This window comes from Eriocheir sinensis, chromosome 8 (genome assembly GCF_024679095.1).
Source record: "Eriocheir sinensis breed Jianghai 21 chromosome 8, ASM2467909v1, whole genome shotgun sequence".
Classification (NCBI taxonomy): Eukaryota; Metazoa; Arthropoda; class Malacostraca; order Decapoda; family Varunidae; genus Eriocheir; species Eriocheir sinensis.
Genome location: NC_066516.1, coordinates 2,828,185 through 2,846,063, shown reverse-complemented (window position 1 = coordinate 2,846,063; position 17,879 = coordinate 2,828,185). Strand labels below are relative to the sequence as shown.

The 17,879-nt window shown below is 42.6% G+C and overlaps 1 protein-coding gene across 1 annotated transcript in view; it reads right to left on the bottom strand.

Moving 5' to 3' along the window:
- The window catches only part of LOC126995329 (DBH-like monooxygenase protein 1), a 93,621-nt gene that overhangs the window by 71,379 nt on the left and 4,363 nt on the right, over positions 1 to 17,879 (bottom strand). The gene's annotated exons all lie outside the window — the stretch shown is intronic.

The window sequence follows — 17,879 nt, the reverse complement described above, 5'->3', positions numbered from 1 at the left end:
ACTATGACAGCCAGAGTAGTGAGTTTAGAGATGGAAGGATGAAGAAGGAGGAATGAAGGAGACAAACGGAAGAGATGCAAAAGTTCTGATGAGAAGGAAGCTGAGGACAAAGAAATACGCAGAGGAGATAAGTCGGGAGGGTGAAAAAACAGAAGGAAAGAAACTTCGTAAAATGAAGATAAGGAGCTGGGTATTGATTTAGGCTAAGGAGTAACTGATGGAAATGAAAAACGAGGAGATAGATAGATGGACGAATAGACAGATAGATAGACAGATGGAGACAGACAGTGACACAGACGTATTGACAAAAAAAAAAAAAAAAAAAAAAAACGCGGGGTTGGGTATTGAGGAGGCATATAGGGAACCAGAAAGGGAGGGAGAGAGGTGAAAGTGATGGAGGTAGGGAGATAAGTGAGGCTAGGAGGGAGGGAAGGAAGGGACGGAAGGGAAGGAGGGAAAGCTTTAATACAAAACACTAATCTAACTTGTCGGAAAAATCTCGGCGTCGGGGGAGTGACCATTCTTCACTCGGGCGGATGAAAAATAAGCTGCCGTTCACTCGCTATTCATTCACCTCAGCTCGGAGAAAATGGGTGAGGGGAGGGGAAGGGGTAGATGTAAAGAGGGAAGGAGAAAATGGAAAAGAGTTTGGAAGAGAGAGGGGCCGGGAGAAAGGAGCGATGAGGAGGGAGGAATAGCTGAGGAGTGAAGAAGGAGATGGCAGAGTTAAGGGGGAGGGTAGATGTGGAGAAGGAAGAAGATGGAAAAAGTCTGAAAAAGAGGGTGGAAGAGAGAACGGAGCGATGAGGAGGAGGGTGGAATAGATGGATGATGAAGAGTAAAGAAAAAGATAGCAAAGTTTTAAGAATGAGAGGAAGTAAGAGAGAAAGGAGATGGGAAGGGACTTGGAAAGGCGAGTGAATGTGAAAGTGGGATATATAAGAGGTGGGGGAAGGCAAAACAAGGGACATGTTGAGGAGTAAAGACAGAGGTGACAGAGTTAGGAAGACCTTTTAGCTATCCATAAATTTATCTAGTCTTTTCTTGAATGTGGCTTTCGTATTGGCATTCTCAACTTGACTGAACCACGGTTGTAAGTTAACGAAGGAAGTAAAGAGTCTCTTAAAAAAAAAAAAATCTAAAAGTAAAAAAAATAATAATGAAATGCTGAGATAGAGCTGACACGACAGATGAAATTTAAAACACCAGGCACGTTAGGAATATCCATAAATTCAGCATGGAATAGGTTAAGTAAACTCAAAAGAATGACAGCAGCATGGATATATATATATATATATATATATATATATATATATATATATATATATATATATATATATATATATATATATATATATATATATATATATATATATATATATAAAAGAGGACTGGAAATTATGAGACCAGTTGTTTGTTTTAAAAGATGCAAATGGCAATGTGGAGGAGGTAGCTGGGCTGTTGGAGCATCAGAAGAAGAAAAAAACTCCACCAAATTGAAAAGAACAGTAGGTAAAAGAACGATAGTGAAGAACATGAAACGCTAAGCTTGGAAGTATGAGAGTAACAATAATGGACGAAAAGAATTATTTTAAAGAAAATTCATGGAGCGCATACAACCTGCAAGAATGTCACCATGATATGCATTCACAAAAAGACATAATTTTATTTAAGAATTATCTATCAACTATGAATAACTGTAAAATTACACTCCCTATCCTTGGCAACGCTGGTGGGAATGAGCTGAGGAGGGAGAGAGGGATGGAAGGATAAGTGGGAGAGGGAGATGAGATGTTCTGGGGAAAGGGACGAGGAAAAGAAGATAAGGAGAGACGGATAAGATGCGAAAAGAGCAGGGAAGGGAGAATGAAGGGGAAGGAATGAGGGAAGGGAAACAAAAGCCGATGTAAGGATGAAACAAAGACAAAGTTCCATCGTAAAGTTATTTCTCAATGTCAGTCTTTATCTGTCTGTTTGTTGGTGCGCGCTGACTCGAGTGTGTGTGTGTGTGTGTGTGTGTGTGTGTAGTTCTTAGTGGTTGTTGTTTCGATTGTTAGTGTTTGTTTTGTTTTGTTGTTGTTTGTTTTGGATGTGAGTTTATTTTCACTGTTGGTGCTTGTTTTCAGGAGTGGTGTTTGTTTTCAGTGGTGGTGTTTGTTTTCAGTGGCGGTGTTTATTTTCAGTGGTTTGTGTTTGTTTTTCGGTGTTTGTTTTTTTTTCAGTGTTTTGTTTTGTTTTCAGTGTTTGGTTTTGTTTTTTGATGTTGTTTTTTGTTTTCAGTGTTTTTGGTGTTTGTTTTGTTTTTTTTTGTTTGTGTGGTGTTTGTTTGTTTGTTTTCAGTACTGGTGTTTGTTTTCAGTGGTGGTGTTTGTTTTCAGTACTGGCGTTTGTTTTGCAGTGGTGGTGTTTGTTTTCAGTGGTAGTGTTTGTTTTCAGTACTGGTGTTTGTTTTCAGTGGTGGTGTTTGTTTTCAGTGGTAGTATTTGTTTTCAGTGGTGGCGTTTGTTTTCAGTGGTGGTGTTTGTTTTCAGTGGTGGTGTGTGTTTTTAGTAGTGGTGTTTGTTTTCAGTGGTGGTGTTTGTTTTCAGTGGTGGTGTTTGTTTTCAGTGGCGGTGTTTGTTTTCAGTGGTGGTGTTTGTTTTCAGTGGTGGTGTTTGTTTTCAGTGGTGGTGTTTGTTTTCAGTGGTGGTGTTTGTTTTCAGTGGTGGTGTTTGTTTTCAGTGGTGGTGTTTGTTTTTAGTGGTGGTGTGTGTTTTCAGTGGTGGTGTGTGTTTTCAGTGGTGGTGTTTGTTTTCAGTGGTGGTGTTTGTTTTCAGTGGTGGTGTGTGTTTTCAGTGGTGGTGTTTGTTTTTAGTGGTGGTGTGTGTTTTCAGTGGTGGTGTGTGTTTTCAGTGGTGGTGTGTGTTTTCAGTGGTGGTGTTTGTTTTCAGTGGTGGTGTGTGTTTTTAGTGGCGGTGTTTGTTTTGTTTTGTTGGTGTGTGTTTTCAGTGGTAGTGTTTGTTTTCAGTGGCTGTGTTTGTTTTGTTTTGTTGGTGTGTGTTTTCAGTGGCAGTGTTTGTTTTCAGTGGCAGTGTTTGTTTTGTTTTGTTGGTGTGTGTTTTCAGTGGCAGTGTTTGTTTTGTTTTGTTGGTGTGTGTTTTCAGTGGCAGTGTTTGTTTTGTTTTGTTGGTGTGTGCTTTCAGTGGCAGTGTTTGTTTTGTTTTGTTGGTGTGTGTTTTCAGTGGTGGTGTTTGTTTTCAGTGGTGGTGTTTGATTTCAGTGGTGGTGTGTATTTTCCGTGGTGGTGTTTGTTTTCAGTGGTGGTGTTTGTTTTCAGTGGTGGTGGTTGATTTCAGTGTTTGTTTTGTTTTGTTGGTGGGTGTTTTCAGTGGCAGTGTGTGTTTTCATTGGCGGTGTTTGTTTTGTTTTGTTGGTGGGTGTTTTCAGTGGCAGTGTTTGTTTTCAATGGCAGTGTTTGTTTTGTTTTGTTGGTGGGTGTTTTCAGTGGCAGTGTTTGTTTTCAGTGGCGGTGTTTGTTTTGTTTTGTTAGTGTGTGTTTTCAGTGGCAGTGTTTGTTTTGTTTTGTTGGTGTGTGTTTTCAGTGGTGGTGTTTGTTTTCAGTGGTGGTGTTTGATTTCAGTGGTGGTGTGTATTTTCCGTGGTGGTGTTTGTTTTCAGTGGTGGTGTTTGTCTTCAGTGGTGGTATGTGTTTTCAGTGGTGGTGTTTGTTTTCAGTGGTGGTGTTTGTTTTCAGTGGTGGTGTTTGTTTTCAGCGGTGGTGTTTGTTTTCAGTGGTGGTGTTTGTTTTTCGTGGTGGTGTTTGTTTTTCGTGGTGGTGTTTGTTTTTCGTGGTGGTGTTTGTTTTTCGTGGTGGTGTTTGTTTTTAGTGGTGGTGTTTGTTTTTAGTGGTGGTGTTTGTTTTTAGTGGTGGTGTTTGTTTTTCGTGGTGGTGTGTGTTTTTAGTGGTGGTGTTTGTTTTTAGTGGTGGTGTTTGTTTTTAGTGGTGGTGTGTGTTTTCAGTGGTGGTGTGTGTTTTCAGTGGTGGTGTGTGTTTTCAGTGGTGGTGTTTGTTTTCAGTGGTGGTGTGTGTTTTTAGTGGCGGTGTTTGTTTTGTTTTGTTGGTGTGTGTTTTCAGTGGCAGTGTTTGTTTTCAGTGGCGGTGTTTGTTTTGTTTTGTTGGTGTGTGTTTTCAGTGGCAGTGTTTGTTTTGTTTTGTTGGTGTGTGTTTTCAGTGGCAGTGTGTGTTTTCAGTGGCGGTGTTTGTTTTGTTTTGTTGGTGTGTGTTTTCAGTGGCAGTGTTTGTTTTGTTTTGTTGGTGTGTGTTTTCAGTGGCAGTGTGTGTTTTCAGTGGCGGTGTTTGTTTTGTTGGTGTGTGTTTTCAGTGGCAGTGTTTGTTTTGTTTTGTTGGTGTGTGTTTTCAGTGGCGGTGTTTGTTTTGTTTTGTTGGTGTGTGTTTTCAGTGGCAGTGTTTGTTTTGTTTTGTTGGTGTGTGTTTTCAGTGGCAGTGTTTGTTTTGTTTTGTTGGTGTGTGTTTTCAGTGGCAGTGTTTGTTTTGTTTTGTTGGTGTGTGTTTTCAGTGGCGGTGTTTGTTTTGTTTTGTTGGTGTGTGTTTTCAGTGGCAGTGTTTGTTTTGTTTTGTTGGTGTGTGTTTTCAGTGGCGGTGTTTGTTTTGTTTTGTTGGTGGGTGTTTTCAGTGGCAGTGTTTGTTTTGTTTTGTTGGTGGGTGTTTTCGGTGGTAGTGTGTGTTTTCAGTGGCAGTGTTTGTTTTGTTTTGTTGGTGGGTGTTTTCAGTGGCAGTGTTTGTTTTCAGTGGCAGTGTTTGTTTTGTTTTGTTGGTGGGTGTTTTCAGTGGCAGTGTTTGTTTTCAGTGGCGGTGTTTGTTTTGTTTTGTTAGTGTGTGTTTTCAGTGGCAGTGTTTGTTTTGTTTTGTTGGTGTGTGTTTTCAGTGGCAGTGTTTGTTTTGTTTTGTTGGTGTGTGTTTTCAGTGGCAGTATTTGTTTTGTTTTATTGGTGTGTGTTTTCAGTGGCAGTGTTTGTTTTGTTTTGTTGGTGTGTGTTTTCAGTGGCAGTGTTTGTTTTGTTTTGTTGGTGTGTGTTTTCAGTGGCAGTGATTGTTTTGTTTTGTTGGTGTGTGCTTTCAGTGCCAGTGTTTGTTTTGTTTTGTTGGTGTGTGTTTTCAGTGGCAGTGTTTGTTTTGTTTTGTTGGTGTTTGTTTTCAGTTGCAGTGTTTGTTTTGTTTTGTTGGTGTGTGTTTTCAGTGGCAGTGTTTGTTTTGTTTTGTTGGTGTGTGTTTTCAGTGGCAGTGTTTGTTTTGTTTTGTTGGTGTGTTTTCAGTGGCAGTGTTTGTTTTCAGTGGCAGTGTTTGTTTTGTTTTGTTGGTGTGTGTTTTCAGTGGCAGTGTTTGTTTTCAGTGGCAGTGTTTGTTTTGTTTTGTTGGTGTGTGTTTTCAGTGGCAGTGTTTGTTTTCAGTGGCAGTGTTTGTTTTGTTTTGTTGGTGTGTGTTTTCAGTGGCAGTGTTTGTTTTGTTTTGTTGGTGTGTGTTTTCAGTGGCAGTGTTTGTTTTCAGTGGCAGTGTTTGTTTTCAGTGGCGGTGTTTGTTTTGTTTTGTTGGTGTGTGTTTTCAGTGGCAGTGTTTGTTTTCAGTGGCGGTGTTTGTTTTGTTTTGTTGGTGTGTTTTCAGTGGCAGTGTTTGTTTTCAGTGGCAGTGTTTGTTTTCAGTGGCGGTGTTTTGGTTTTGTTGGTGGGTGTTTTCAGTACTGGTGTTTGTTTTCAGTGCTCGTCTTTGTTTTTAGTTCGGATAGTTATACTATCATTGATGCTTGTTTTCTGTGTGTTGGTATTAATTTTATTTTATTTATTCAGCTTCTCGTGTTTGTTTTCCATTATTTTGGTGTTTGCTTGTAATGTTAATAATGTTTGATTGTATAGCTAGTGCTTGTTTGTTGTAGTCGTGTCTGTTTTACTGACTGATAATTTTTTCAACGCCGGTGTTTGTTTTTGTGACTGGTGTTTGCTTTTACAGCAGGTGTGTGTCTTGTTGGTGTTTGTTTTTATGATGTTTTCTTTTAGTATTATTGCATACTTTTATGGCTGGTGTTTGCCTGTCTTGCACTTCTATGCCTTATTTTTACTTGTTTTTTTTTTTTACTAGTGATTTTTCTGGTTTAGCTGGTGTTTGCAGGGAGTAGGTAGGAAGACACCTACCGAAACGGGCGTAAGCCACTCCCGGTGAGGTATATATGAGAGGTGAGAAGGGTGCTGAAGCCCTCCAAAGACCCCTCCCATGTCCTCTCTTTCCGTGAGGGATATAAGATTATACTGACCCTTCTTCGCATGTTTTCAGCCAGATTGCAGCAAGACGTCAACCTAAATCCATAATATTCTCCCCCACGACCTAGATTGCAAGTAGCGTAAGTTAACAATAGAGTAAAGCAACAGTTAATGTCCGCATGACAGGTGGAGTGAGGTGTGGGTGCAGTGGGGTGACAGGTTACTGGTGCCGTGCCCAGTACCGCCGGTAAAACGAGGATCAAGCCTCCACCTGTGCCCCTGAAACTGCACCTCACCCATCGTGAGTATTAGGGGGGATCCTGAGGCTGCCCTGTGTAGGCCACTCGGCCTCTTCCAGTCTCCTTGTGTTTCTGTGTTCCTATGTTCTTATGTAATGAAGTCATTTTCCCCCACATCTTAGGTTACCAGTAGTGTAAGTTAAGGGTAGTAATTTCCTCTTATTTCTCACTTTACTGTAAAATTTCCATGGCCCTTTCTTCCTTAAAGGTACATGGTGTTCTCTTGTAACTATTTCCTGCCGGCATGTTGCCGGAGGGAGAGGTGGGTGGGGAGGAGCCTTCATCTATTCTGTCCTGTCCTACCACACGTAGATTACTAGTAGTAGCGGTAGTAAACAGACACCCTCGTCATAGACCTCTGGTGTCTGTTCTTCCTATGTATTCTTATGTATTCCTATGTATTGTCTCATCAACACTAGAGAGTAGTTCAGCATGCTCCCTAAAGACAGATCCTCTCTCTTTCCACACCACACTAAATTCACACAACATACACACCTTTTCTCCTGATTTGACAAATTCAAAATGGTGCATTTAAGCAATGCCTCTGAGTCCCCGTCTGGGGGGGGGGGGGGGACGACCACAAATTCCCCCAGGGAGGACTCCACTTCTGGCTGCCGACTTGAGAGGTGTCTTGATAACTCCTCGAACCTCTTTCTTATCAATTTCTGCAACATTCGCAGAGTTCGTTCTGATTTTCATTCTGTGGAACACCATCTCTCCTCCTCTAAGCCTCACCTTCTCTTCCTCACCGAAACACAGGTTTCTGAAGCTACTGATAGCAATCTCTACTCTGTTCCCTCCTATTATCTCTATCCTAAATTTTAATCCAAAGCTGGCTGTTGCGTCTACGTACGCAACGACATCACTTGCTCTCGTGCCCACGACCTTGACTCTTCTGAATTTTCCACCATCTGGCTAAGACTTCATTGTCATTCTATTACTAAATACATCTGTCCTGTTTATCTCTCACCTAACTTTACTAACTATGTAAAATTCTTTGACTACTTGAACTCTAAAGTGGAGCACATCTTGACCCACTCTCCCTTTGCAGAAATCTCCATCTTAGGAGATTTCAATATTCACCACCAGCTTTGGCTTTTATCCTCCTTCACTGACCACCCTGGTGAACAAGCCTACAACTTTGCAATCCTCAACGATCTAGAGCAGTTGCTTCAGCACCCTACACGTATTCCCGACCGTCTTGGAGACAGGCCCAACATACTAGACCTCTTCTTTACCTCAAACCCTTCTTTCAAACTGTTCTCTCCGTTGGGCTCCTCCGATCACAACCTTATTTCTATATCCTGTCCTTTCGCTCCTGTACTGCCTCTGGACCCACCGAAGAGGCGATGCTTCTGGCATTTTGCTTCCGCTCGGTGTGACGACCTGAGGATGTACCTCTTCGATTTCCCGTGGAATGATTACTGCTTCCAGAAGAGAGACCTCTCTGTGTGTGCCCAGCGCATCACAGAGGTGATTGTCTGTGGAATGGAGGCACACATTCCACGTAATTTCTCTACTCCTCATGCTAAAAAGCCTTGGTTTAATCACGCTTGTTCTCGTGCTTTCAAAGATAGAGAGGCAGCTCCTGCTAACCATGAACTTTATATTTCAGCCCGGAATCGTGCCAAATCTATTCTTCGACTTACCAAAAGCTCTTTCATCCATAGAAAATGTCAAAACTTTGTTTTTCTAATTCTTCCAGAGACTTCTGGCACCTAGCCAAAAATATCTCCTCCAATTTCACTTCTTCATCTTTCCCTCCTCTCCTTAACCCTGACGGCAACACCGCTGTCTATCTATCTCTAAGGCTGAACTCTTCGCTCAAACTTTCTGTAAAAACTCCACTCTGGATGGTTCTGGGCATATTCCTCCTACTCATCCCTCCTCTGATTCCTTTACGCCTATTATTAAGATTCTTAAGAATGATGTTTTCTATGCCCTCTCTGGCCTCAACTCTTAGAAGGCTTATGGACCTGATGGAGTGCCTCCTATTGGCCTTAAAAACTGTGTTTCCGTGCTGACACCCTGCCTGGTCAAACTCTTTCGCTTCTGTCTATCAACATCTATCTTTCCTTCCTGCTGGAAGTATGACTTCATATAGCCTGTGCTTAAGAAGGGTGACCGCTCCAGTCTCTCTAACCACCGTCCTATAGATTTACTTTCTTGTCTATCTGAAGCTTTTGAATCAATCCTTAACCGGAAGTTTTTCCAGCATCTATCTACTTCTGACCTTTCTGATCGCCAGTATGGGTTCTGCAAGGGGCGTTCTGCTGGTGATCTTCTTGCTTTCCTAACTGACTCTTGGTCATCCTCTTGTAGCCGTTTCTGTGAAACTTTTGCTGTTGCGTTAGACATATTAAAAGCCTTTAATTGGGTCTGGCACAAATCTTTGCTTTCCAAACTACCCTCCTACGGTTTCTATTCTTCTCTCTGTATCTTTATCATCAGTTTTCTCTCTGACCGTTCTCTCACTGCTGTAGTAGACGGTCACTGTTCTTCCCCTAAACTTATCAACAGTGGTGTTCCTCAGGGCTCTGTTCTATCTCCCACTCTCTTTCTGTTGTTTATTGATGGTCTTCTTTCGAAAACAAGTTGTCCTATCCATTCTTACGCCGATGACTCTACTCTGCATTACTCAACTTCTTTTGATAGAAGGCCAACTCAACAGGAACTAGATGATTCCAGGCTGGAGGCTGCAGAACGCTTAACCTCAGACCTTACTATTATTTCCGATTGAGGCAAGAAGAACCTGGTGTCCTTCAACGCCTCAAAAACACAATTTCTTCACCTATCAACTCGACACAATCTTCCAAACACCTATCCCCTATTCTTCGACAACACTCAGCTGTCACCTTTTCCTACACTAAACATCCTCGGTCTATCCTTAACTCAAAATCTCATCTGGAAACTCCATATCTCCTCTCCCACTAAATCAGCTCCCTCTAGGTTGGGCGTTCCGTATCGTCTCCGCCAGTTTTTTCTCCCCCGCTAAGATGCTGTCCATATACGGTGGCCTTGTCCGCCTCGTATGGAGTATGCATCACATGTGTGTGTGTGTGTGTGGGGGGGGGGGGGGGGCTCCACTCACACAGCTCTCTTGGACAAAGTAGAGTCGAAGGCTTTTCGTCTCATCAACTCCCCTCGTCATACTGACAGTTTTCTACCTCTTAAATTCCGCCGCCATTTTGCCTGTCTTTCTATCTTCTATCGATATTTTTATGCTGACTGCTCTTTTGAACTTGCTAACTGCATGCCTCCCCCACTCTCGCGGCCCCGCTGCACTCGACTTTCTACTCTAGCTCATCCTTATACTGTCGAAACCCCTTATGCAAGAGTTAACCAGCATCTTCACTCTTTCATCCCTTACACTGGTAAACTTTGGAACAGCCTTCGTTCATCTGCATTTCCTCCTGCCTATGACTTGACCTCTTTCAAGAAGAGTGTATCAAGGCACTTCTCCACCCGAAATTGACCTCTCTTTTGGCCACTCTTTACTTCTGTCTGTTGTAGGAGCGATGAGTAGCGGGCTTTTCTTTTTCTACACCCTTTTTGGTGCCCTTGAGCCATCTCCTTTGTTGTAAAGAAAAATGGTTGGTGTTTGCTTCTATGGCTGATGTTTGCTTCTACGGTAGGTGTTTGCTTATAGGTAAATTTGCTGTTACGGCTGACGTTTATAGTATCATTGTTGTTGCTTGGTGAATGTATATTTTTTTAACCTGACGAAATTTTAGAAAATGATGACTGATGGGCGTGGCGTATACTAATTTGAATTTACAGCTATCTTCACTACAGCCACCAACAACCACAACAACACCATTAACACTAACTGGGCGTTCTGTACCGTCTCCGCCACTTCTTCTCCCCCGCACAGTTGCTATCCATTTACAGGGGCCTTGTCCGCCCTCGTATGGAGTATGCATCTCATGTGTGGAGGGGCTCCACTCACACAGCTCTTCTGGACAGAGTGGAGTCAACGGGTCTTCGTCTCATCAGCTCTCCTCCTCATACTGATAGTCTTCTACCTCTTAAATTCCGCCGCCATATTGCCTCTCTTTCTATCTTCTATCGATATTTTCATGCTGACTGCTCTTCTGATCTTGCTAACTGCATGCCTACCCCCCTCCCTCGGCCCCGCTGCACACGACTTTCTACCCATGCTCATCCCTGTACTGTCCAAACCCCTTATGCAAGAGTCAACCAGCATCTTCACTCTTTCATCCCTCACACTGGTAAACTATGGAACAATTTTCCTTCCTCTGTATTTCCTCCTGCCTACGACTTGAATTCTTTCAAGAGGAGGGTATCAGGACACCTCTCCTCCCGAAATTGACCTCTCTTTTTGGCCACTCATTTGACCTCTATTCAGGAGCAGTAAGTAGCGGGCTTTTTTTATTTTTATTTTTCGTTACGCCCTTGAACTGTTTCCTTTGCTGTAAAGAAAGAAAAAAACACTCACCAGCTCCGCTTTTCATGAAACTAGAGGGGATTGGCGCCATGAATTTTACCTTGCACTTTTTCTCCTTACTCATTCTGGTGCCGCATACTCATCTACATCCAAAATCTATCACCACTACCACCAGAAACCATCACAACATCATTAACACGAACACTCACCACCTCCACTTTATACAAAACTCAATAGGATTTGCGTTGTAATTTTTACCTTGCACTTTTTCTCCTTACTCATTATCGTGCGGCATAATAATTTACATCCAAAATCTATAATCACTACCACCACAAACAGCAACAACACCATTAGGCCTAAGAACACAAACACTCACCACTTCCTCCGCTTGGTTAAAACTCGAAGGGATTTGCGTTGTAAATTTTACATTACACTTTTCTTACTCATTACAGTGACGCATAATAATTTACATCCAAAATCTATAACCACTACCACCACAAACAGCCATGACACCATTAACACGAACACTCACCACCTCTTCCGTTTTGTAGGAAACTCGAGAGGGTTTCCAATATAAATCATACCTCGCGCTTTTTCTCCCCTACTAACTCTAGCGTCGTATACTAATGGACCGTATTGGCTATGCAGGTAGCGCCACACGTGGCCACTCGGTGAACTGTCAAAGCAGTACTTTCCATAGAACTCAAGTTATGTACTAGCGTGCATCTGAGGCTGCCTCCAGGATACAAGGCCTTGGTGCCCACAGAGTTATATAACTCTGTGTTGGTGGCGCCACCGCTCAAGCCAACGACTGCACACACTTTACTTCAACCCGATTTCCTGACTCTACTAATTGACGTGGAGAAAAACTGAAATCGGGTAGGAGTGAAGTGTGTGCAATCATCGGCTTGGGGCGACGGCAGCATCATGGCCGTGTGTGTATCCCTGAGACAGCCTCAGACGCACTCTAGTCTATAACTTGAACTCTATAAAAAGGACAGCTTGGAGTTGAGTAGTCACATGTGAGGCTGCCTGTATAGCCAATACGGTCCATTTACAATCAAAATCTATCATCACCACCACCATCAGTAGCCGCTAGAACATCATTAACACAGACACTCACCGACTTCTCCGAGGGGATGTGCGTTATAAATTTTACCTTGCACATTTTCTTCTTGCTCATTATAATGCCGCATACTCATTTATCATCAAAATCTATCATAACTACCACCAGAAGCCGTCACAATGACACTATTAACACGAATACTCACCATGTCTTTCGCTTTGTACAAAACTCGAGAGGGTTTCCATTATTAATTATACCTCACACTTTTCTCCTTACTAACTCTAGCGTCGAATACTGATTTACAATCAAAATCTATCATCACCATCAGTAGCCACAACAACACCATTAACACGAACCCTCACCACGTCCTCCGCTTGATATAAAACTCGAGGGGATTTGCGTTGTCAATTTTACCTTGCACTTTTATTATTCATTATAGTGCTGCATATTCATCTATATCCAAAATCTGTCATCACTACCACAACAAACAGCCACAACAGCACCATTAACACGAACACTCACCACGTTCTCCGCTTAATACAAAACTCGAGAGGATTGTCGCTATAAATTTTACCACGCACATTTTTTCCTTACTAACTTAAGCGCCGTTTACTAATTTACATTCAAAACCAATCACCACCACCACCACCACCACCACTAACAGCCACAACAAAACCATTAACACAAACACTCACCACCTCCTCCGCTTTGTACAAAACTCGAGGGGATTTGCGTTGTAAATTTTACCTTACACTTTCTTTACTTATTATAGTGCTGAATATTAATTAACATCCAAAATCTATCATCACCACCACCAAAAACCGTCACAACACCAGCATTAACACGAACACTCATCACCTCCTCCGCTTGCTATAAAACTCGAGGGGCTTTGCATAATAAAATACACTTCGCATTTTTCTCTTTACTATCATAGTGCCGTATACTAACTTACATCCAAAATCTATAACCACTATCGCCATAAACAGCCACAGCAGCACTATTAATAACGCTAACACTCACCATCTTCTCCGCTTCTAAACGAAACTCGAGGGGATTTGCGTTATAAATTATACTTTGCACTTTCTCTACTTACTAATTATACTCTGCATGCGCTTTCTCCATCTGGGAACTCGGTGCAACTGCCACGCTTTCTAAAACATTTCGCTTAATGAAAATAGTTTATATATATATTCTCTCGGTGATATTTCTCATCTGTCAGACAAATATAATTCATATGCTTTAGATATTTTTCTCTACAGTAACGATTAGATGCATTCGTACTATGAAACAAAAAATGGTCCATCAACATTATATTTCATGATTATTTTTGCATATAAATAATAAACTCTCAAGTGAATTACACTTTTCATGCACCAATTTCCAGCATTTCTGGAATAACACCCAGCACAGTCGTATGATGGAAAATATAAGGGGACTTTTGTCTTTCTTATTCGTACAGTTCGTCCTATCGTTTGGATTTAGGTTCAGTTATTGTTTTGTGTAATAAAACAGCCTCTGTCGGGACCTTTTGGATCCTTTGCGGCAGACTGATTCATCTACGCAATAAAAAGTCCGGCATTGAACAGCATAGATTTTTCACGAATAAATTACACCACATTCACTGCTGCGCGTGCATGACGATATACTATTCTCTCAATAAATTAAGTGAAATGTATTGAACAAATCTGTATGACAGGCAAGATGTACTGTGCGCGATGAAAGTTGCCAGACCAGATGTGCTTTCATTACTTGTAATGGGTACTTTTTAGCAGGAATCTTGGGAAAAAAGTGGTGAATACCATCATAACAGGCACTGGGTGGGATAACGAAAATGAGACCACAGAGACAGAATCTTAAGTTATGCAGATAGGAATTTAAGAAATGCGTAACTATACAGACAAGCATAAGCAGATGGAGTACATTGAAATAAAATAACCGGCTTTACCCAGTCTCTTTTTTTTTTTACTTTAAAAGCAAAGCACCACGAGCCAAACAAAAACAATAACAAAAAAACACCTCAAGCAGCAATAGCAACAACGTTACCTGCAACAGTACCAGAAATAAAAAAAAAAAGTAAAAATAATGATAAGGTTAATGAACATCAGATCACGACAACAACCCCACCACGGCCTCAGTCATTATTTACTTCAACACTCCTGTAACTCACCCTCACTTCACCTTGGTCATAGTAACCAGACTCTCTCTCTCTCTCTCTCTCTCTCTCTCTCTCTTACCTTCCCACAAGACAGGTGTTCCTCCAATATTGTGCACACGCTTACACTTCAGACTTGCTTGTGCCGGAGTCTTGTGTGGAAGTAGGATTTATTGTTATTGTTCTGTGTGTGTGTGTGTGTGTGTGTGTGTGTGTGTGTGTGTGTGTGTGTGTTTTAGTGTCATTTAGTGTAATAAGTTTCCTAGTGTTATGGCGATGGAAATGTAATACGAAGTAGTAGTAGTAGTAGTAGTAGTAGTAGTAGTAGTAGTAGTAGTAGTAGAAATAGGAGGAGGAGGAGGAGTAATAGTTGTTGTTGTTGTTGATGTAGCAGTTGTAGTAGTAGAAATAATAATATTAGTAGTAGTTAGTAGTAGTAGTAGTAGTAGTAGTAGTAGTAGTAGTAGTAGTAGTAGAAGCAGTAGTAGTAGCAGTAGTAGTAGTAGTAGTAGTAGTATACTATATAGTAGTAGTAGTAGTAGTAGTAGTAGTAGTAGTAGTAGAACGGCAGCAGGAAAGCAAACAGAAATAGCAAAACGATGGGAGCCAAAACTAACTTTAATTAAAGAACATATATCCGGCATCTCAGAGTAACAGCCACGCAGGTGCTACATGAATCCAGCTCACGGGTGACGCGCAGGAGCCTCACAGTATTGGGATGGCCTGGCGGTGGCTCAGTGGTCCGTAGACATGTTTAGGGGGGAGGGAAGGAGGGGGGAGCGAGTGGAGGGCGAAGGAAGGGGAAGGGAAGATATGTGAGAGAGGGAAGACAAGGAAAACACTTGATCAAGGCCGTTGGGGACTGGAAGGAATAGGTAGGAAGGTTCACAAAGTCGTTGCAAGAGGAAAGGAGGCTTGAAGAGTGAGACTGAGGAGGACGGTATGAAGGGTAGAGAACTGAATGAATGGGTGATATTGAGTAAGAGGGTGGAGGTATAGAAATTGAAATTGGGGAGGAGTAGGGAGAACTAACGGAGCTAACATAAAGGAGGGAGGTAAGACGGGGAAGAAAGAAGAGATCAAAGATTTGCAAAGAGCAGGAGGAGAAGGAGGAGGAGGAGGAGGTGGAGGAGGAGGAGAAAGAGAGAGGGGGAGTAGGAAGAGGGAAAGATACACATACGATATACACAATCGTAGAGGAGAGTGAAGCAGTGGGGAGTAAGGAAGGAGAGAGAGAGAGAGAGAGAGAGAGAGAGAGAGAGAGAGAGAGAGAGAGAGAGAGAGAGAGAGAGAGAGAGAGAGAGAGAGAGAGAGAGAGAGAGAGAGAGAGAGAGAGAGAGAGATGGAGGGGGGGGGAAGCGAGCGAGTGAAAGAAAGGTGAAGAAATACAGCTATAGTCAGACAGAAATGAGGTTCGTTTGGGTTGGGCCCGAGCCTCTCCACAGCGTTGCCGCATCACTACCAATACATCACTCACTCCCATGTCAGCTATTTATAATTTGAAATTGTATTAAATATTCTGTATACATCAAATAAGGCTAAATAGTGCTATGATGTGTCGCTTTTCAGAATAAAAGCAAAGAATTGTATAAATTCCATAAGACGTGACATCGTTGCTTTCCGAAGTGGTCGGATTAAGGACACCAAGCCATTTCCTTCCTCACCTCCACGCTCCATGATAGCTACTCCGACGGCTGTCCTTACTCCGCAAGCGAGGTTTTGCAGCGCTGCGGCCAGGTGACTCCCCGAGTGGGCCACACCCAATTGGACTCCACAGATGAGTCTAACTGAAGCCTGAGGCAGCCACATCTAAAGTGGCAAATGGAAAGCCTGTTGATTGATACAAGCTTGTCTTTCGTGTGCTTGTATATTTTCGATGAAAAGCCGCATGTTTGGAATTTAGACAAGGTACGAGGGTTCTTTGCATTCAAATTATACACATTCAAATAAAATATTGAAAATTTATTTTCCATATTTACCACAAGTAGCCAACGATATGGAAAACGTTGATTTTCACCCAATCATGATCATAATCATGATGCGCCTGTGCCACATCTACGCTCGGGAGTGGACAGATGGGATGAGACCGAGTATAGTAACAAGTAGCTCCTTCCAGACCTTTGAATGGGCCGCCCATGTAATGTCAACAAAAGTCAAGGGTTATGAGTGTCCTGAATGGGAGCAGGAGCTGACATGCCGGCGTGGCGTGTGCGTGTGTGTGTGTGCCGTGAATAGTCTCACAGTAGTCTCTCTCTCTCTCTCTCTCTCTCTCTCTCTCTCTCCTTTATATTCGTTCTAGAAGTTCCTATCGCAAGGCTGTGACCCCATGTGTTCCAGGGAAAAATTTCAAGGGGTCCACAGAGTTTCTAATTATTTTAAAATTTATTATACTGGAATTAGGAGACATGCGGCTCGGAATAACATTCATACGACAGTACACAACCCTTAATTAAAACTGAATGCATAAGTGCTAGAATTGCTCTACATTAGCTAATGGTACGAGGGGTGTCAAACTCACGGCCCATGTGACAAATTTTGAACTTGGGATGGTCATGAATGGCCCGAGAGATGTAGAGATCCACAGGTGAAAATTTGACTGGAAAATGGGGAACAGGACACAAAAGGCTGGGAACCACTGGTCTAAAGCTGATTCCAGAGCGGACGAGTGGCGGTAACTGACGGGTGTATTTATTGACGCCTGTGTGTGTGTGTGTGTGTGTGTGTGTGTGTGTGTGCAATTCACCATTGTCTGATCTCACGCTAGATTCGCAATTAGCAGCCACTACCCCCCCCCCCCCCCTAGAAATGAGCTTGCTCGCAATTGACAGGACCATTGGATAGGGCTGAAAACTTAACCAAGACAACCCCGGGCGCCGGGAGACAACCCAAGACTGACACCTGGTACCCATTCACTGCTGGGTGGACAAGGGGCACGGATTGAAGCAGACTTCTCATCCGTCTCCACTCCGACCGGGAATCGAAGAAGGAAAGAGGTTGTGCGGCGACCGCGCTAACCATTTCACTGCAGAGCTGTGTGTGTGTGTGTGTGTGTGTGTGTGTGTGTGTGTGTGTGTGTGTGTGTGTAAGCTTTTCTCTGAAGGGCATTTGTGTGACCTTTCCCTGCTGTGTGTGTGTGTGTGTGTGTGTGTGTGTGTGTGTGTGTGAGAGAGAGAGAGAGAGAGAGAGAGAGAGAGAGAGAGAGAGAGAGAGAGAGAGAGAGAGAGAGAGAGAGAGAGAGAGAGAGAGAGAGAGAGAGAGAGAGAGATGCGACGAGACGAGAAAAAGGCAAACAATACGAGACGAGATGATGCCAGTCAAGGCGAGACAGAACGAAGGAAAAGAAAACGAAAAAGAGAAAAAACAATAAAGAATTTCAATTTACATCTAAATACAACGCTGGTGTGCACGAGGAAACTGCGTCCTCCCAGAGCCTGCCTGCTGCTAGCCGTCACTATTGCCTGGCCTGCTGAGGAAATGACTTAGCTGTATCATCCTCTCTCTCTCACTCTCTCACACACACTCTCTCTCTCTCTCTCTCTCTCTCTCCTTCAACGTCAGTTCAACAAAACTTAATTTATATTCTCTGCAGGAGTAACGACAGCAACAGCAGCTGCAGCTGCGGTAGCATGTAGAAGCTGTAGCAGTGGTAGTATTAGTATTAGTATTAGTATTAGTATTAGTAGTAGTAGTAGTAGTAGTAGCACA